The sequence below is a fragment of the Heloderma suspectum genome, chromosome 1, assembly GCF_057233095.1.
Source record: "Heloderma suspectum isolate Gila_16-S chromosome 1, 16-S_ref, whole genome shotgun sequence".
Taxonomy (NCBI): domain Eukaryota; kingdom Metazoa; phylum Chordata; class Lepidosauria; order Squamata; family Helodermatidae; genus Heloderma; species Heloderma suspectum.
The window spans coordinates 245,838,227-245,860,345 of NC_139458.1; positions in this window are offsets into that span (position 1 = coordinate 245,838,227).

A 22,119-nucleotide genomic window follows, 5' to 3' on the forward strand; every position below is an offset into this window, starting at 1 on the left:
GCTCTGACTGAAACTCAGGATGGCTTCAGAACCCACCAAAATCGGAGCCACGAGCCTCCAACTCGTTACACCATCATCCAGCTGCATTTGCCTCATCCAGGGTTACTTATGTTCACACGATCAGAGCAGACCGTGAAAGTATGTTTACACTGAGTTTGATGAAGATGGCTCCAAACCTGCCCCGCTACGCTACATTACATTTAGTCCCAGTGTGATGTTTAACCTGTGGCTCCAAACCACAGTTTTACAAGGGGAACACATTATTTATGAAAGACTCCAGTGTTACTCAGAGCATAGGAAGAACTTCCCATAGCAGTGGAAGCACTATTTCAGTCTGCACAGACAGTCTCTGGTCTCTTCCTTGTGCTCTTAGGGTGGTTTGTGGAAGCATGCAAGGGGCCTGATGCTTTGTGTGGCCCAGGGCCTGAAATTCAAGTGGTTTGTATATAAAAGCTGACTGGGGGATGCTGGGAGATATAGTCCAACACATCCGGAGGGCATCAGGTTAGGGAAGGCTGATACATAGTTTGGAGTTCTGGAAATGTGACAGATGTGGTCCAGCAAATTGGACAGAAGGGACTCAAAAGATCCATGAAACCTGCATATTACGAAGCAATTATCATTGTTCCAACCAAAGCAACTGGAAGGTGCTGCACAGTTGCTCCTTCAGCTCAGAGCTACTTAATGGAACTTTTTTTTCATTTTCCATTTCTATTCACATTTTATTGTAAATTCTCAGCAGTCAAAAGCAAGACTCAGTGGTGCTTGTGGTGCTCGTAGCAAGAAATCTTGGGGCAAAGGGAACTAAGGAAGCCAAGGACTCGCCGCAGAACAGCCTGCGCCTAATCTGATGAACGTTGCCCAGTTGCATCGCTTAGTGGGCAAATCGGTGGCACGCCGTGCGCATGCATCTCCTTCTCTGTACAAGGGAGGCAGCTGTGTTGAATGCAAACTGAGCACTGCAGAGGAGGCTGCGAGTCCCCCTTGCCTTGGTCCCAACAGCACTGAGGCACGTGGGGCCCATCCAGCCACCCAGTCCTCTTGCTGCAGTGTGGCTGGTCCGGAACACCACCCACCATTAGCAGTGGGCAGGTCAGGGAAGCCACCCACCATTTGAAATTCCCCACAATGCCCCAGTGACACTATGCCAGAACAGTGGGGGAAATTTAAACCGGTGAGCAACCTGCTGCTGCCTGTCCCTTCTGGAAAGTTCACCATCACTGCTCATGAGGGCACTGATGTTGGGGGGAGGGCAGGGAGGGAACCAGGTGGACATTGCTGCCGGAGGGCTCGAATACTGAGCTGTCCCTGAGGGGGCCAGACTCCCATGGGGTCCTACTGCCGGCTGCAGCCAGCACAGGAACAGAGCAGAATGTCCTGTGGTGGTATTTAAGGATCACATCTGCTCTGCAATTGTCAGGAAGGTTTCCTCAGTTAGGGATGTACGAAAGTGACTTACCTTTCGTGGATTATGTTGATGGTGGGGGGGAGGCATTCCGTCCCTCCCCCCGGAATCCTGGCTGGGGGGGAGGCGCTCCATTCCTCCCCCCGGAATCCTCGAACAGCTGGCTGTGCTCCGTGGCAGCTCCACGGAGCAGCCAGCCAGGCCCGGCCCGGCCAGGCCAGAGCCGTCCGCAGCCGGATTTCCGGCCACGGAGGGCTCTGGGTAAAAACAACAACAACAACAACAACCAACCACGTACGCAAATGGCAGAGGCTATGGCCGCCGCCATTTGCGTACCTTCTTTGCATCCCTTTTTGATTCACCATTTTAGCCTACATAAATCTTTACGTAGGCTAAAACGGCGAATCAAAAGGGGACGCAAATAGCGCCCGCTACGCTATTTGTGTTCCCCTTGATTTTCACTGTCATAATCTACGTAAATATTTACGTAGATTAAGATGGTAAAAAGAAGGAACGCAATTTGCGTACGCGGGTTTGTTTGTTTTTTAACCCACCCAACCATGATAGGCTACGTAAAGATTTACGTAGCTTATCACATCTTTTTTTTCTTTCTTTTTTTTAAACCTCGCCATGATAGGCTACGTAAATCTTTACGTAGCCTATCACGTTTTGGTTTTTTTTGGTTTTTTACACAAGCCTGGCTGGAAATGGCGGCGGCGGCAGCCGGTCGGAAGATCCGCCCCAGGTGAGTCTTGTCCCGGGGGGGATCCGCGGGGGGTGGTAGGCCGTTCCACCACGGAGTTTGGGGGGCCGAATGCACTGGCATTCGGCCTCACTGAGATCCGTGGCGGAATTCTCTGACATCCCTATCCTCAATACCTCTCACCTTACAGGGAAATTTGGCTGCACCCTCCAGCCCCGAAAACCTAGGGCCTATTAATTTCAGTGAATTTGATAGCCAGAAAGTGGCCTGAAAAGCCACGGATATTAGGTACACCTCTTGGATTTTTCAGAGGGCAGTGCTTTGGGGCCAGTGGGGGAGGTCAAAGCATTTCCTCACCCCACCTCCATGATGAGAATATTCACCTTTGTTGTGCCTATTTCCTGCCATCTGATCTGCTGCTTTCCTAATCACTGCTTGTTCTCTGACCTTTTTAAAAACAGTATCTTCTTCCTGGGAATAGTCACATGGGCAGTCCCAGCCAATCACAGAATCATAGTCAAAAGGGAACTCAAAGGTCATCTAGTCCAACCACCTGCCAAAGTAGGGAATCCACCGCTACAGCATCCCTGATAGGTGGCTATCCAGCCTCTGCTTCAAAGCCTCAGACAGAGGAGAATCCAGAGCTCATACCATCAGAAAAATATACCAAATGTTTAATCTAAATCTTTCCCCTTGTTATTTGAACCCCTTGGTTCAGGTCCTACTACCCTCTGAAGAAATAAGGGTACCCCCTCATCTACATATCAGCCCTATCTGAAGAAGGTCATTATCCTCGCCTCTTAATCGTCTCTTCTCCAGGCTAAACATACCATCCAACTCCTTCAGCCTTTCCTCGTACGTCTCCAGGCAGCTCACTGCCATTGTTGACCTCCTCTGGACACTCTCCGGATTGCCAGTATCTTCCTCAAACTGCAATGCCCAGAACTGAACATGGTACTCCAGGCAGAGCAGCCATGTATGCTACTTCACAGAGGACAGCCATCTGTTTGGAAGCATCCTCTATTTGAAAGGCTGTACAGTTCAAGTCTGGCTTAAAGATCAAGAACCCTAAGAAGTGAGAGCAGCAGGGGTGTGAAGTTGCCCCTCTACAATTAGCGCCTGGACAGCAGACTGAATAGGCAGGCAGGCAGAAGGGCACCTGGTCACAGCCTTCCTTGCTGTTCCAAGATGTACGCCATTTCTATTCAAATTAGAATAACTGTTCCTAGATAGTTATTCCTAGCTGTGTTACCTAAACACATAAATTTGCATATGCAGTTTTTGTGCAAATCAGGTCCTCGTTTCAAATATCCTCTTTTCCAGCAATTTATAAGGAGAGCATATCCCCATGTTAAGGTCAGAAGCCTCAAGGAAACTAATTTGGGCACCTAAGGTGAGGTCTTCTGCTGCTTATGGGACTACAGGCCCCTTGCTTGAATTTCTGGTGAATGGACTGACAGGAAGTGTGTGTAGAACATGGACCATGTACATTTTTGATAGACACTGGAGCACAAGTATCATTCCTCCACACTCAGGTATGGCACAAAATAACCAAAGGAGTGACGACAACAACAACAAAACACCCTTCAGCTTTGCAACGTCACTGTAAACATAGCCAATGGCAGAAGACTACCAAATGATGGTGCTGCTCAAGTAATTCAGAATTTTGGTGGCTTGCATCTTAGCCAAGAATTTGTGATCACTCCTGGGGCTATGCCAAGTGCTGAAGTTAGTGTTGCCACTGTTACTTGTGTGCTTTAGGGACAAACGTTTCCTTTGAAAATGATCCAACCCCATACCTGAAGTGGTAGAAGTGGTGGCCTTGAAAAACATGGTCATTCCTCCAAAGACCGAAATGTGGGTGAGTCCAGTTCATATATCTCCCTTTAATAGAAGAACATTCATAGCAACCTAAAAAAAAGAAGAAAAAAGGCTGGAATTTGCATCAAAATAAGGTTTAAAGTGGTTCTCTTTTAAGCTTATAGTGAAAGAAAATGCTGGTCCTATCTCCCAAATGTTTTCTAGAATAGAAGTCCCAGCTGCTGATGGCACTTCAGGAGACAAAAATGCCTGGAGACTTTCCTATCACTGATTCATAAATGAAGAGTGTGATCCTATACATGTCTATTCAAAAGTAGGTCTCACTGAGTTCCATGGGGCTTGCTCCCAGGCAACAGGGTATAGGATTGCAGCAATTGCCATTGTTTAGCATACCTTTATTGATTGGCTACGAAGGTGGTGCCAACAAGAGAGATTTGGATTCTGGGTCCATGGGCTATACTTCCTGGAAGATGGACCGTTGGCAAGGGACAGGTTGCACCTCACAAAGGCTGGGAAGAATGTGTTTGGCCACAGCATGAACAACCTTATTTATTAATTTGCAATAATTGAAACCAGCTAGTTCTTATTTGAGAAGTTTTATCTTTTAATTTTCTTATTGAAATCGGTTTTCCTCTTATAAATACGTCTCTAAGTCTATAAACCCCAGTTTCTTTCCATGAGTTATATTGCACATATTTATCTTGAAAATTAAATTTGGGATGTTCCAGAATGGGGCATAATGGGGACATGAGGGGAGCTAAGCATTTCACATATTTACACCATATTTGGACCAATTCACTAGTAAAAGAATTACATATTATCCCTTTATTTCTTGGGAGCTTAGGTGAATATAGACAAGAAGCAGAGTACTTATTTTTTTCAGCTCCTTCTACCTGAACCCAATCAGGAGCATTATCCAACTTTATAAGTTTCACAACTTGAGCTATTTGAAAAGCTTCATAATACTTCATTAAATTTGATACAACCAATCCTCCTTTTGGAGCCAGTCTATATTTTACACTAAAAAATCTTAAACTTTTACTGTTCTCAGCAATACAAGGAAAAATATAATTAACATGATGTGAGTCCAATTGGGCATGAATGATCAAGATTCCAAAGAGGCAGCAGGATTACTGGGGAGTCAAACCTCAAACTGTTGGCTAACAGATTGTGTTAAATATATGACAACACAGAACTTGCTACCAAAGTCATTAAAAATGATAAGAAGTCCTGGATTTATTGCAAAATAAAAATATTTTTTCATCCTCTCTGGTTTGGAGTATAACATCTTCTTTGCTTCAAGGAAAGATATAAAAGGCAACCACGTTCCTAAAAATACATCCTTGCAACACGGCTTCATACACCCAAGATGAAGGCAACAGTTACTCTAGACTACTGGTTCAAATAGAAGAATTCCTGTACAGAACAGTGCAAAGTTGCTTGTCTTCACAGCGGAGTTTCATGGAGTGCAGATTGCATGGCTGGCAAAATCTCAGACGATGACACTCCCTCTGCTATTACTTTAAAGTGTGCCTTTGAATTCACACACATACCGACTTCAATCAACATTGCAATAAAATAAAGCCACTCTTCCAGAAAAAAGAATAGCAGTTCATATATTATTGACGGAGGTGGTTGGTGTTTTTCCTTGTATGTGAGTTGAAATCATCTTTCCCTATTACCCAAGCTTGAAAGGAAGCTGTTTGTGACAAAGGACCTACTGTTGTGGCCAAGTGTCCTCCGGTCCACGGCTGTTGAGGGGATAAGGCACTGAACTCCAGAGAAGCCCAAGGACATTAGATACAAAGTAGCAGGCTTCAGTGCATGGATGTCCAGCTGGATGAGGAACTGTGTGTTGAAATGGAGGTTGGCAGTCCTGCATGCACAGCTCTCCTCTCCGTGGAAATGGTTCCACATATCTGGCCTCTACTACTCGATGATGATGATGAATAATAAGAAGAAGAAGAATTACATTTCTATACCACCCCATAGCCAAAGCTCTCTGGGCAGTTTACAAAAGTTAAAATATTAAAATACAAAATACAAAGTTTAAAAGCCATTTACATAAAAACACACAGACAATATACACAAGCCACATATAACTAAAACCATCTTTGAACAGTCAGTCATAACTAGACACGTCCAGAACCTCTTGTGCCTTTGAATTGGAGTCTGAATATAGAAAAGAGCCAAAAAAGTACAAATGTCAAAACTAATTTCAACAAACAACACATAGTTGCACATCGAAAACCACTCAGCAATCAATGGTGGGCAGTGCCTGGGAAAAGTTGTTATGTGATGGTTGGTATCCATGCAATTGGGTTGCATGGCAATGGGTGCCTTTGAACATAGTTGTACAGGCTCAGGGTATTAAGTAAGAAGAGCCCTGCTGGATCAGGCCAACCATCTATCTAGTCCAACTTCTTATTACTACAGTGGCCATCTGGATGTCTCTAGGAAGCCCGCAAGCAATACCCTTCCCATATTAGTACATCAGAATATAAGAACATAAGAAGAGCCATGCTGGATCAGACCAAGGGTCCATCTAGTCCAGCATTCTGTTCACACAGTGGCCAACCAGCTGTCGATCAGGAACCCACAAGCAGGACATGAATGCAAGAGCACCCTCCTACCCATGTTCCCCAGCAACTGGTGTATATAGGCTCACTGCCTCTGGTACTGGAGGGAGCACATAGCCATCAAGACTAGTAGCCATTGATAGCCTTTTCCTCCAGGAATTTGTCTAAACCCTTTTTAAAGCCATCCAAGTTGGTGGCCATCCCTACATCCTGTGGTAGCAAATTCCATAGTTTAACTATTCAACTGTGTGAAGAAGTACTTCCTTTTATATGTCCGGAATCTCCCACTAATCAGCTTCATGGGATGACCCTGGGTTCTAGTATTTTGAGAGAGGGAGAAAATGTCTCCCTATCCACATTCTCCACACCATGCATAATTTTGTAGACCTCTATCATGTCTTCTCTTACACTCCTGAGATCCTCCAGCCCCTTGATCCTTTTAGTTGCACTTTCCTCATAGACTCATAGAGTTGGAAGGGTCCTACAAGACCATCCCAGGCAGTCTCCCATCCAAGTACTAACCAGGGCTGACCCTGTTTAGCTTCTGAGATCAGACGAGATTCCTGCACTTTTTCCAGCTCTACAATATCTTTTCCTAGGTGTGGTGACCAGAACCATACACAGTATTCCAAGTGTGGTCACACCATAGATTTGTATAAGGGCAGTTTGATATTGGAAGTTTTATTCCCAATTCCTTTTCTAATTATGCCTAACATGAAGTTTGCCTTTTTTATAGCAGCTGCACACTGGGTTAAATCTTCACTGAGCTGTCCACCACAACCCCAAGATCTCTTTCCTGGTCAGTCACTGCTAGCTCAGATCCCATCAGGTTTTATTTGAACTTCGGATTTTTTGTTCCAATGTGCATCATTTTACACTTTACTCTGAACCGCATTTGCCATTTGGATGCTCATTCTCCCAGTTTGGAGAGGCCCTTTTGGAGCCCTTCACAATCCCTGTTTGTTTTAACCACCCTAAATAATTTGGTGTAATCCACAAACTTGACCACTTCACTGCTCACTCCTAATTCCAGATCATTTATAAACAAGTTGAAAAGTATTGGTCCTAATACAGATCCCTGCAGGACCCGAATATTTACTTCCCTCCATTGGGAGAATTTACCATTTATTCCTACTCTCTGCTTTCTGTTGTTTAACCAGTTACTGATCCATAAGAGGACCTGTCCTCTTATTCTATGGCTGCTAAGTTTGCTCAGGAGTCTTTGGTGAGGGACTTTGTCAAAAGCCTTTTGGAAGTCCAAGTAAACAATGTCTGCTGGATTACCCCTGTCTACATGTTTATGATACTCTCAAAGAATTCTAAAAGGTTAGTGAGACAGGACTTACCTCTGTGGAAGCCATGTTGTTTCTTTTTCAGCAGGGCTTGTCCTTCTATATACTTACTAATTTTATCTTTAATAATGCCTTCAACCAATTTACGCAGAACAGATGTTAAGCTAACCGGCCTGTAATCTCCCAGATCACCCCTGGATCCCTTCTTGAAAACTGGTGTTACATTGGCCATCTTCTAGTCCTCTGGTAAAGAGGCTGATCTTAGGGACATGTTGCATATTTTGGTTAGAAGATCAGCAATTTCATATTTCAGTTCTTTGAGAACTCTAGGATGTATACCATCTGGGGCTGGTGATTTGCTTTCGATTTATCAATAAGGTTGAGAACATCTTTTGTCGCCACTGTTTGCCTCAGTTCCTCCGACTCCCTTCCTGAAAACATCAGTTCGGGCACAGGTGTCTGTCCTATCTCTTCTGCAGTGAAGACGGATGAAAAGAATTCATTCAGCTTCTTGGCAATCTCTTGACTTCCTTCAGTCCAACTGCCTCCTTGGCTGGCTTTCTGCTTCTGATATAGTTAAGGAATTCTTTATTGTTGTCCTTGATGTTGTTAGCAATATGCACTTCAGAATGCTTTTTTGCATCTCTTATTGTCTGCTTGCATCGCCTTTGTGCAAGCTTCTGCTCCCTTTTATTTTCCTCACTTGGGCAAGACTTCCATTTTCTGGAGGAAGCTCTCTTTTCTCTAATAGCTCCCTTAACATGGCTCATTATCCATGCTGGCGACCTCTTGGACTTGGTGCTACCTTTCCTAACCTGTGGTATACAGTTTAACTGGGCTTCTATTTTTGTGGTTTTGAGTAATCTCCAAGCATTCTGAAGGGATTTAATCCTCTTGACTCCCCCTTTGAACTTCCTTTTCACCAGTTCCCTCATTTTAGAGAAGTTTCCTCTTTTGAAGTCAAATGTGATTGTGTTGGACTTCCTGGGCAAGTTTCCACTTAAATATATATATGAAATCAGATGGCACTGTGGTCACTATTTCCAATTGGTTCAACAACTTTTACATCTCATACTAGGTTCTGGGTGACACTAAAAGGTAAAGGTGTCCCCAACCAGTCGTGTCCGACTCTAGGGTGTGGTGCTCATCTCTATTTCTAAGCCGAAGAGCCAGCGCTGTCCGAAGATGCTTCCGTGGTCATGTGGCTGGCATGACTGAACACAGAGGTGTACGGAATGCTGTTACCTTTCCTGCCGAAGCGGTACCTATTTATCTACTTGCAATTTCTTGCTTTCGAGCTGCTAGGTTGGCAGGAGCTGGGACTGAAGACGGGAGCTCACTCCGCCATGCAGCACTCGGGTCTCGAACTGCTGTCCTGCCAACCTTCCGGTCTGCAGTTCAGCGTCTTAACCACTAAGCCACCACGGCCCCACCTGGGTGACACTACTTAGGATTAAATCCAAGGTCTCCTCCCCTCTGGTCGGTTCCATGGCCAACTGTTCTAGGGCACAATAGTTTAGGGCATTGAGAAATTTAACCTCTTTCTCATGGCTGGAACATGCATTTACCCAGTCAATGTGGGGGTAATTGAAGCCTCCCATTATTACAATACTTCCTTGTTTGGAGGCCTCCACATCTCAAGATCACTCTGAGCATTATGGTCTGGGGGACGATAGCATGTTCCTAACACTACATTTATTTTGGAACCAGGTATTGTCACCAACAGCATTTCTGTGGAATGGCCTACCCCTTTTATTTGTTCTAGTCTGCTCAACACTATGCCCTCTAAACTCTACAGGAAGGACAGGGCAACACTTCCCCCAGTACGCCCTTCCCTGTGCTTCCTGTAGAGTTTATATCCAGAGGCACATCCTCAGTGTAAGAGGATATTTGTTCGTCTTCCAAGGAATGGATCCCGTCTAAGGGATTATTTCCCTGTTCCTTGGAATGATGCCATCCTTCCCCAAGACCCGCATTGTCCATGACAGCAGAGGAACTGTCACCCTGGGAGTGGGACACAGCTGATAGGTCCCTGAAGGTCTCATCCACCAACCTCTCTTAGCTTGTCCAGGTCAGCAACCTTGGCCTCAACAGAACACACTTGTTCCATGAGAGCCAGAAGCTCATTACATTAAGCACACACCCATGATTTCCATCCAGCAGGCAGGCAGTCGTACATGTGGCACTCAGTGCAATACACTGGATAGCCCCCGCCCCGCTGCTGGCTTTCTACCTTCATAACTGTTTCTTTGGGTGTGTTTTCCCTGGAAAACTTAGTTGTTTACTACGAGAAGATGGGGAAATTATTTACAGTTATTTATTTACAGTTACATACTATGAGCCCCTTCATGGATCACTGCCTTGTTGTGGCGAAGGGGCTTGCGTAACTCAGTGAAGCCAGAAGCTATGCCGTGCAGGGCCACCCAAGAGAGACAGGTCATGGTGGAGAGTTCTGACAAAATGTGGTCCACTGGAGAAGGAAATGGCAACCCACTCCATTATTCTTGCCAAGAAAACCCCATGGAAGTATCACAAGGCTAAAAGAGATGACGCCGGAAGATGAGCCCCTCAGGTCGGAAGGTGTCCAATATACTACTGGGGAAGAACATAGGGAATTTCCAAGTAGTGCCAGAAAGAGTGAAGCCGCTGGGCCAAAGCCGAAAGGACACTCAGCTGTGGATGTGTCTGGTGGTGAAAAGAAAGTCCGATGCTGTAAAGAACAATATTGTTTCAGAACCTGGAATGTAAGATCAATGAAACAAGGTAAGCTGGACGTGGTCAAACATGAAATGGCAAGATTGAACATCGACATCTTGGGAATCAGCGAACTAAAATGGACAAGCATGGGCGAATTTAATTCAGGTGACCATTTTATCTACTACTGTGGGCAAGAATCCCTTAGAAGAAATGGAGTAGCACTCATAGTCAATAAAAGTGTGGGAAAAGCAGTACTGGGGTGCAATCTCAAAAATGATTTCCATATGCCAGGAAATGATGCCATTTCCTGGCATATGGAAGGGGAAGAAATGGAAGCAGTGACAGATTTTACTTTCTTGGGCTCCAAGATCACCGCAGACGGTGACTGTAGCCATGAAATTAAAAGATGCTTGCTCCTTGGGAGAAAGCTGTGGCAAACCTAGACAGCATAGTAAGAAGCAGAGACATCACCTTGCCAACAAAGGTTTGTATAATCAAAGCTATGGTTTTCCCAGTAGTAATGTATGGCTGTGAGCGCCGAAGAATTGATGCGTTCGAACTGTGGTGCTGGAGAAGACTCTTATGAGTCCGCTGCACTGCAAGGAGGTCAAATCAGTTCATCCTAAAGGAAATCAACCCTGACTGTTCATTGGAAGGACAGATACTGAAGCTGAAGCTGAAATATTTTGGTCACCTAATGAGAAGAGAAAAGTCACTGGAAAAGACCCTGATGCTGGGAAAGACTGAAGGCAAAAGGAGAAGGGGACAGCAGAGGAGATGGCTAGATAGCATCACCGATGTAATGAATATGAACTTGAGCACACTCCGGGAGAGAGCGCAGGACAGGAAGGCCTGGCGTGCTATGGTCCATGGAGTCACGAAGAGTCGGACACGACTTAACGACTGAACAACAGCACTATGAGTAGGGAGGGAAGAGTTCATCGCCTGTCTTCCTCACCCTGTGGCTAAACCCACACAGTTGCTTAACTCACTTGTTTTCTGATGCTTTGTCCCTGGGGCTGAGATGCTTTGTCACTGGGGCTCCTCGCACATGGAGAGATTAGGGATAGTGTGACCTCCTCCTAATCACCTCTTACACACCTAACTTCTCTGATTATTCCTTTATTATCTTTGGTTTGCATTTCTGAGAAGAGCACATTTTACCTGTGCCTAGCACAACAACTACTGGGACAAACTGTCTGACTTTTGGCAGGTTCAGTGTCACGTGCATTGGGGCTGCCAGGTGTCCAGATTTCGTGTACTTCTGTGCAACCAATGAAAAGTTATAGCTCTTTGTTTTGAGAGTTTGTGTTGAAAAAAGCACATTTAGCACAAAAACTACTCTGCCAGTCTGGCTGCCAGCCTGTTTTCCCAGGTAATCTGTATTTCATTCAGCCAAAGAGAGCCTGAGGTCATCCACTGTAAATCTGAATAGGAAATTAAAAGATGCTTGCTCCTTGGGAGGAAAGCTATGGCAAACCAAGACAGCAGAGTAAGAAGCAGAGACATCACCTTGCCGACAAAGGTCCGCATAATCAAAGCTATGGTTTTCCCAGTAGCAACGTATGGCTGTGAGAGCTGGACTATAAGGAAGGCTGAGCGCCGAAGAATTGATGCCTTCGAACTGTGGTGCTGGAGAAGACTCTTACGAGTCCCCTGGACTGCAAGGAGGTCAAATCAGTCAATCCTAAAGGAAATCAACCCGGAGTGCTCATTGGAAGGACAGATACTGAAGCTGACAGCAGAAGATATCTGTCAGACAGATACTGAAGCTGCGGAATCACTGCGGAGCAGAGCCAGCAGGTGAGGATTCTGGGGGGAGGGATGGATCGCTTCCCCCAAGGGCAGATTCCGCAGCGGAGAAGCAGGTAGGGAATCCACCCATCCCTAGCTGACAGGTATTTATTATAAAAACTGAAAAAGGTATGGCCATTTTTGTTTTCCAATGCAAGTCAATAGGAAAACATAAAATCCAAATAATTTGGATATCTGAATCTCGCTTTGGATCTAAATCCGAAGTGAAGCGGGTTGGGTCTGAATTGGTCCGAAACAAAGTGGGGCTGATTCAGAAGTTCACAAGTTCTAAATCAGCATTGAAAGCAAATTGGGAGCTCCGTGCACAGCCCTACTTCGAACAATCTTATAAGTTACTCCACTGACAAGAAAATGCTTTGTATGGTTACTACAACTGGTCTGTGGAATTGTGCTGACACCGTTTGAAGTTGTCAGCATTCCTGTACTGACCAGAGCCACCATGTCCAGTTGTGGCTACACATTTTTTAAAACAAAGACAGAGATTGGTGAAGAAAAGGGATGGGAGGCATACAATTTGGGGACATCCCCCTCCAAGGTATTTTAAGACCTGTTGACCAGGCAGTATAGCTTTCAAAAAAAGGCATTGTATCATAAGTAACAGAATGGTAAATCCCTTTTGGGGCACAACCATACATAGTTGTTGGGTTATTATGTGCTGTTGTCATTATATTTATTTTATATGATTTATTGATTTATATGAGTTGTCTATTTACACGTTATAATTATTGTTCTCATGTACTGCAGGACTCTATACAGTTTTTATTATTCTTTTTTTGCCATTTTTGTAAGCTACTTTGTTTCTTGTTCCTGAAATGATGATGTACATTTCTATACCAAACAATAGCCATAGCTCTCTAAGTGGTTTACAAAAGATTAAAATCTTAACCATACAATATAAAACATAATATAAAAACAATTTACAAAACAGGTTTAAAACATTCAGAATAGTGTGTGTGTGTGTGTGTGTGTGGTCTTGTCCCAAAAGGACTTTCTGTTGTCCTAGTTATGATACGATTCATTACGTGAAAGCTCCATACTGTTTCTAGGGATGTCCATAGTTTCCAAATCCGGTACTTTTGGGGCCCAAGACATCTGAGCCGCAGGCTATTCCAGGACTACAGGAATGTTTTTCTTTTGTTTTAAGCAGTTCCTTTCCCTTGAAATTCCTTGCTTCGGTGAAGCATTTTATACATACATACATACATACATACATACATATATCCACACACCTTAGCTCAGGCGCTTCCTGCTTTGCAAGGTGAGTCACACAAGGTCTTTGTGAAACAGGATGTGATATTGTGTCACAGTCCTTTCCAAATCAGTATTTATTTGGGAATGGATTTTGTTTCCTGCTTTTTTCCTGGCCCACGCACTCCCTGGACGCGCACACACACACACACACACACACACACACATATTGGAACAGATTTCATTTCCTGATGTTTTCCTGGCCCGCTGCTGTAAAAAAGATTTGACAGGTGTTATCATCCTAAGGTTGTGCAAGATCAGAATCAACCTGTTCTAGATCTGCAAAAAGGGAATTAGGAAAAGCAGTAAGTAAGGCTGAAGTTTCACAAAACTTGAAAACTGGCGATTTTCCTTCCACCCACATTCTCTATTCCAATTTACTGGCCATGTTAAAAAAGTAGAAGTGTGAAAAACATTTCAAGATCTGCTGCTGTACTAGGTAATACAGGTGGGGGGGTTGAATAATGTACAGATAGCCCCTTTTTGAAATGCTAATATCGATGACTAGTTTCAGAATGGGGACATAAGTACTTTCTGTGCTGTAAACAGGAATTCTTCACACAATGGAAGCTGCAAGGTCTTAGGAGCAGTCTGCAAAGAGTTTTTCCACGTGCTTATATCATGCAATCAAGATTGGTTACTCATGGGTCCTTTACACAACATCGTCAACCTCCAGGTCCCCTCCTGTACTTATGTACTTTATCCCACCTTTGTAAAATGGGAAGAAAGTGCAATTTTTCTCTAGGAAACATGATGAAGTGCTTTACTGGCTGTGTACTTCCATAATTGTGCTATAACAGCAGAGCCATTTAGAGACTGTAAAATGAAACATATAGAACTTGCCAAGAATTAAAAACAGCACATGTCAGCCTTTGAAAAGGAGCCAAGCTTAATCCTGCAAAGAACCCGGAAGCAGAAGCCTCGGTAAGGATGCGGGATTTTAGCCTCGTGTGATGAAGCCAAAAGTCTTTCCATACCTGATGATACATTGTGCATTTTGGTTTTAATTTTTGTGAACTGTCCAGAGAGCTTCAACTATTGTGGTATAGAAATGAAATGAAATGAAATGAAATAATGAATGAATGAATAAATAAATAAAATGATGATGGCTGAGCACAAGTCTTCTGAAGAGAATCTTGAGTAATTCTTCACTTGGGTTATGTTGGTTCTACTGTGATCAAACGCAATTTGATGGTAGCGTCATTTAAAAAAGCATCCTGTACTTTCAGCTTTTAAACACAAGGGCCTAAGATAAGCTTGCAGCTCTATTTTGTCTTCCCTAATATAAGGTAATAATTTCATTGCCAGTGCTACCGTCACTGGAAGTGTGTGTGTTTGTGTGTTTCCACAGTCAATTTGCTGCAGGTTGGCTCCATTTGGAGGTTGTTTGGAGCACATGACGTTGTGACCATCCCGCAGTCACTCCAGAGCTTTTTGCAGAAAACCCAGATTTCCTGAGACTACTTTAAGTCCAATTCTTTTCTTTGAGTCGGGTGCTCCACGCTATAGTTGCTGTGTGCCCCAACCCCATATTTACTTTGGGTACGCTGGCCCTGCCCAGGGGTGCGCCTGTCACCATGACCCTCATCAAGGGGTGTTTTTCCAGCACAAACCAATTAGTGTCTACTCAGGAGTAACTCCCTTTGTGGTCAGTGAGGCTTGTCCCCTCATTGCACATTTTAAAGCACAGAGGGAGCAATCCTATGGCCGCTAGACAGCGGCTAGTCAGCCATAGGATATGCTATTTTCTGGGAACCGACCTTCTCCCACTTCCGCGCTGCCTCAGAGGCAGTGCAGAGAAGCCCCGTCCTCCATGCTCGCAAGAGAAGCGTGGAGCGGCTGGAAAGGGGTGGGGCTGGGGGTGTTCCAGGGCAGGGAGAGCGGAGCTGCGCGTACGACACATCTTATGTGTCGTACAGCAGCCTCCTCTCCCACTCCCCCCCCCATGGCTAGACAGCCAAAATCGGGGTGATCCTCAATTCACTTCTCCTCCTGTTGTCATGGAGATCCCCTCTGGGCAAGCACTGGGCAAGAAAAAGGGATTGTTAAATCATTTCCAACAAGTTGTGCTGTAAGACTCCAAACTACAAAGAAAAAAGAATAGTTCTATGTATATACAAGCCACTTCCCAGAGAATGTCATTATATGGGCTAGAACAGCAGCAGTCTCCTGCTTTTCTATAAATTTTCTTTATGGAAGGAATCTGTTTCAGATTTAGGGTTTCCTTTTAGCCTTGCTCACCACAGTGGGGAGGGTTGTAGCATAGGGTCGCCATATGTCCCCGTCTATAGAGGACAGTCCTCTGTTTGATGGGCTTTCAGAGAATAGTCCCTATTTGAAGGGCTGTTCTGTCCAATTCCAGTTTAAAGATACAGAATGATAAGAACTGTTGCCCATCCACAGTTGGACAGCAGAGTGAACAGGTAGGAACACACATCACCAGGTCACAATCTGTGGTACCATGGTGAAATGTACTGTATTTCTATTTAAATTATAATAGTAATTTCTAAATGTGCATCTCTGTATATAAATTAGCACGGGCAACTCTGTTTCTTTTTTTGCCCTTTTTGTCAGCAATGCATTTCCTCCTTTTTGGCAAATCATAAGTGGTCACCCTAACAATGGGTAAAGAGTTTCCCAAACTAATCTTTAGTGCTGCATGACGTCTCCCTTATAATCTGAAAGTTGTTGGCTGGCTAATAATGCATAATATATGGACTTAAACGTGCCCCACCTCTTTTTCCCCATATGACTTGGCATTTCGTAAGAGCCTGCTTTCATTGTAAGTTACGGTGATTCAAGGTACAGCTGCTGTGCTTCCATGGAGCTCCTTCAGGGTGCATTTGTGTGAGTGTGGTTCTGAGGCATGCCAGGCATTGCCCCCACAGTCTTCTTACGACAGGATCAGAGGCTCTCTGTTATCAGAAAAGTGATAACAGGCTCTGGGTTATCAAGAAAAGTGACTCATCATGATGGCTCATGGTCAGAGATGGAGAAGAAATTCATTTGGTCCACATTGTAATGAGAACTTACCTAATTTCACACTTTTGAACCAATACATGAACCAAAACTGTTATCTTCAAAAAATGACTCTCCTCTGAATTTTGCAATGGAGGCCATCTCTTAAAATGCATATATACATGTATACATATATACACCCACCCACACCCACATGCACACGCACATGCACACACACACGCACGCGCACGCACACACACACACACACACACACTAGGGGAAAGTGAGTATATTATGCAAAAATGAGTATATTAGTGAAAATAATGTCCAAATTTGCACCATAGTAGAAAATGTGCTTGCAAAAATGTGTATAATAGGCAAAATTGCATGTCAAAATGCATGTATTAGGAGAAATGTGCACCAATATGTGCAGAAATTATTGTGGAAATTGGAAAAAAATCCTCAAAGTTCAGGACAAACTGAATTTAAGGTGGGAAAAATTCTCAAAGTTTGGGACAAATCAGAGGTAAGACTGGAAAAATGAGAAACCAAAATTGACAGATTTGTCAACCGTACTCACAGCTGAAGATGCCTTTAGACTGAAGGAAGTCAGTATATTTCTGTGGACAGGCAACATTTATCTGGAGCTGACTCTTCAGCGCCCCTCAGTCAGATGTTGGGAGTGAAGTTGTCATTCACGAGTTGCTTGAGATCACTCTCCCCGTGTCATTCACTCCAGCTTTAAACATCTCAACATTGTTTCCCAGCTTCAGTAACTTTGCTAACCTCCCCATCATGCTCGCACATTGGTATGATAGCAAGACCTCAGTATAAGCACAGCCATCTGATCCAGAACTGGTACTCCTCTGGTACATAGGGCTTCCGCTTTCCCATTCAGAAATGTTATTTTCTTACTGTTTGACAGCTGTGTTTTGCTCAGCAAAGGGTATCCCTCCCCCTTAAGGCTGGGAGCAAACAAGAGGCGAGAGCAGATGCCTTCACATGTGGCTTGTCGCTTGTGGGCTTTTGTTGAAGATCAGAATGGGCCTTTAGTCTGGTCCAGTAAAACAGTTCTTCTATTCATATATTCCTGTATTATAATAGTCACACACATGGTTAATACGATGTTTGGAATGGAGAGGTGCACTTCATTATGCCACAACCGTTCTGTTGCTTTGAAAACCATTTGTAAGATCTCTTGTGCTAGAATTGTGAAGTCACTCTCAAGACAGAGCTAGGTATGCCATTCCCACTAACATCCACCACTCCCCAAAATAGCCAGGAAGGAGCTTCACTTGTCCTCAGCACTCTCTCCCAGTGTTAAAAAACTGGCCTTTATAAACCTCAGTATATTGGGCTTCCCCTCTAATGGGCATTGTGTCAGCATCACCAGCTGATGGATTTGCTTTGGCCACCCTCCTGCTGACCTTGCCACCATGGAGCACAGGTCTCTTAGGTTTCTCATGTGGGCTGCTTTGAGGACTGTGACCAACACAGGAGTTACCATTCTTGGGGGTTGCTGTTTAACACACACACACACACACTAATATATATATATATATCTTTTCCACTGTTTTAATGCTCTTCATTACAATTTAATCACCATCTACTCCCGAGGAAGCATAATCCAAGAGTTCTGGTATCTTTTTCTCCAGAAAAAAAGCACTGATTGTTATATAATTTTTGCTTAGGTTCAAGGTTCAACTACTATAACCTTGGTTATAGAATGGGCTGGTTATGGGCTCGGTTATAGTATGGCCACCTATGGGCTGGATCCAGAATCATTGTTCCACCAGTGGAAGAATACCACTGGCAGAATGGGACTTCCACTTCTTCTCTTCTCCCCTCCCCCACGCACCATCCATCTTCCTTCTGCTTGTGAAGTGATGATCTTGATCCAGCCCTATGTCTTAAAATAAAAATAAAAAAGTGTATCTCAACCTTCTGTTCAGGTGTATTAGATTATTGAAGATAAGATGTTTACATTGGTTTTTAATAGCAATAGCCCTGTGGTAGAGCTTGCTGGCAATGGTTCTGTAGTGCCATAGATTTGATTTAGGTTCATGGAGACTTAGGAGAAACATCCTTGTGTTCAAAATATCTGTTATTTTGAACCAGATGGAAGCTGTGATGCTCAGACCATGAACTTTGGATGATGCTCTCCTTCATCACTGGCATTATGTGGCTGGCTGGGGCCTGTTGCAGGAAGTGAAGTTCTTGATGAAGGGAACGGGAGCCAATTTTTTCTGGTGTTGAAGTTGAACAGTGCATGGTTGAATGTGATGCCATTCTCCTTAAGGCTAGAGTAGTCATGCAGCAGGTCTTCACATCCTATTTGAACCTTCATGCTCCCCTTAATACTCTGCTTTGGCCAGCCATGGAGTGGTAGTCTTAGGGGCATGAGCTGGTAATGAGGTTCCCTTCAGGTCAAAGCTGGCAGAGGCAGTGCAAGTAAAGAGAGTGTGACATACTCATTATAAAAACTCATGATTTCGCAGTTGATCAGGCTGTGAAACCATGAGACCCTACATGAAATCTTATAGATGCAGAGTTAAGATACTCACACAACATTTAGAAAGTTAAGGATTTGAAACACCAGAAGTTGAACTTCTATTTCCAAATTGACAGTGGACATAAGATGGCTATGCTGCCCCCAATATTTGACTTTACAGTCAAATATACCTATGCCCTATACAGTAGACACCCTTCCCAATATCTACCCATCCATACTTACTCATATGCAGCTATGCTGCATGTAATGTGTAGTGGAACAGAGAAACTGATGCATGCATGATCAGATCCAAAGCCTACTCTTGCCCCCCTTCTCCTGGGTTCCAGGGGTTTTTATACTTTTCCACAAGCTCGAGGACTGCTGGATCAAAGAGGCTTAATGTTGCATTTTGTTTATAATCCATTTTGTCCAGTTCCTGGGTTGATTGTTGCCATTTGGAAATTGATAACTATTGGATGTCTCTTCAATATCTCCCAAGGTTTCCTCAACAACCATAAAACGCTTCCTTTTATTATTGCAACATCTTCTGCCCTTATATTAATGCTCTCCTTTGTTTGACCATCTCTCCTTTAAATTAGACCTTGATTGCTGTCTTCTTCACACACATCATCCTCTCCAATTCCAGAGGCCTTCCTGTGAATAAAGCCAGTCATTCTCATTCTCCACTCACACCTACCTACTACTAGCAACAATGAGAAAGACATCCAGATGATCGAAACCCATGCCTGTTTAGAAAGTAATGCCACATCCAGGTTCTTTACAGTTTTAACACTTAGTTGTTTGGAAAACAATTGTATATTCAGGATATGCAGTCAATGAAAATGGCTGGATGTTGGTTAGAGATAGGGATGTACGAAACTCACCTTTTCACAGAATCTTTCAAGGTGGGGGGGAGGCGCTCCGTCCCTCCCCCCGGAATCCTCAACGGGGGGGAGGCAATCCACTCCTCCCCCCCGGAATCCTCGATGGCCAGCTCCGCTCCACAGCCAGGCCGCGGAGCAGCCGGCCAGGGCCGTCCGCAGCTGGATTTCCGGCTGTGGATGGGCTGGTGAGGACACAAATGGCCGCCGCCATAGCAGCCGCCATTTGTGTCCAGCCAGACAGCCATGATAGGCTACATAAGAATTTACGTAGCCTATCACAGCTAACCTCAAAAAAACACAAAAAAGCAGCGTACGCAAATGGCGGCGGCTACAGCGGCCGCCATTTGCGTTCCCTATTTTTCACCGATTTATCTTACGTAAATATTTACGTAAGATAAAACGGCAGGAAAAAAAGGGGAACGCAAATAGCGTAGTGGACGCTATTTGCGTTCCTTTATTTTTCGCCATTCTAGCCTATGTAAATGTTTACGTAAGATAAATTGGCAAAAAATAGAGAACATAAATGGCGTCCGCTGTAGCCACCGCCATTTGCATACGCTGTGGGGGGGGTGTTTTTTTGAGGTTAGCCGTGATAGGCTATGTAAATTCTTACGTAGTCTATCACGGCTGCAAGGATGGCAATGGCGGCGGCAGCAGACCTGCTGCGGACAGCCAGGAGACCAGCCGCCAGAGCCACTGCCGCTGCCGCCAGCCACCGGATTCACCGCCGCCAGAACCGCCACCACCACCCCAATTCCGCCACGGATTCCAGGGGGGCAGATTCTTTAGATTTCTTTAGAATCTGGCCTCACTGGAATCTGTGGCGGAATTCTCCGCCATCCCTAGTTAGAGAGCAAATGGCACAAGACTCAAAGTGAAGACGACCGAGCACACTCTGGAGCACAAAATCCAAAAAAAGAAGACTTATTTTGCTGCCTCCATTGTGTCCTCAAGTAGCCATCCAGCGGAGCTCTTCCAGGTGGTCTGGGGGCAGTTAACACCTTCCCCAGTAAATGGGGTCCTAGCCCCATCAAGGACCCGCTGTGCCCTATTTGCATCGCACTTTGAGGACAAAATCGTGTGTCTCTGCAGTGAGCTTGATACTGTTGTTAGTGCAGTTCCAGTCAAGGTGTCTGATGCCACAATCTGCCCAATTCTGTGGGATCAATTCCAGTTCCTGCAGCCTGATGATGTGGACAAGGTGCTTGCAGCAATGCAACAGACCACATGCTCTCTCAATCACTGCTTCTCCTGGCTAATAAAAGCTAGCCAAGGGGGTATGACTGGGTGGGTCCAGGGAGTGATAAATGCTTCCATACAGGAAGAGGTGGTCCCTGCTGTCCTTAAGGAGGCAGTAGTTTGGCCACTCCTGAAGAAGCCCACTCAATGGTATTAGACAACTACCACCCAGCCGCAAATACCACTTTTTTAGGGAAGGTACTTGAGAGGGTTGTGGGGAGCAACTGCAGGCACTCTTGGAGGATACTGATTATACATTCCAGTCTGGGTTTTCATCTGGTTATGGGACTGAATCAGCCTTGGTCACCCTGATGGATGACCTTTATTGAGAGAGGGACAGGGGGAGTGCAAACTTATTAATTCTGCTCGCTCTCTCATTGGGTTTTGATACCATTGACCATGGTATCCTCCTGGATCGACTCCGTGGGATGGGTATTAGAGGCACTGTGGTACAGTGGTTCTGGTCCTACTTGTGGGGGCAATTTCAGAAAGTAACAGGGAGTGACTTTTCCTCGGCCCCTTGGCAATTGAGCTATGGGGTGCTGCAGGGTACCATGTTGTCCTCATTGACATTTAACATCTATCTGCAGCAGCTGGGAGCAGTCATTAGGAGATGTGGAGCTAAATGCCATCAGTATGCTGATGACACATAGCTCTGTCTCCCTGTGACATCTGAATCAGGAGAGGCTGTGCAAGTCCTGGATCAGTGCCTAGATTCAGTAATGGGCTGGATGTGGGCCAATAAACTGAAGCTGAATCCTGGCAAGACGGAAGCCCTGTGGGTGAGTGGTTCCTGGGTCCGGGAGATAGACTCATTGCCTGTTCTGGATGGAGTTGCACTCCCTCTGAAAGATCAGGTCCATAGTCTGGGGGTACTCCTAGATCCATCATTGTCGCTGGAGGCCCAAGTGGCTGGTGTGGCTCGGAGTGCCTTTTACCAGCTTTGGCTGGTTCACCAGCTAGGGCCTCTCCTGGACAGGGATAGCT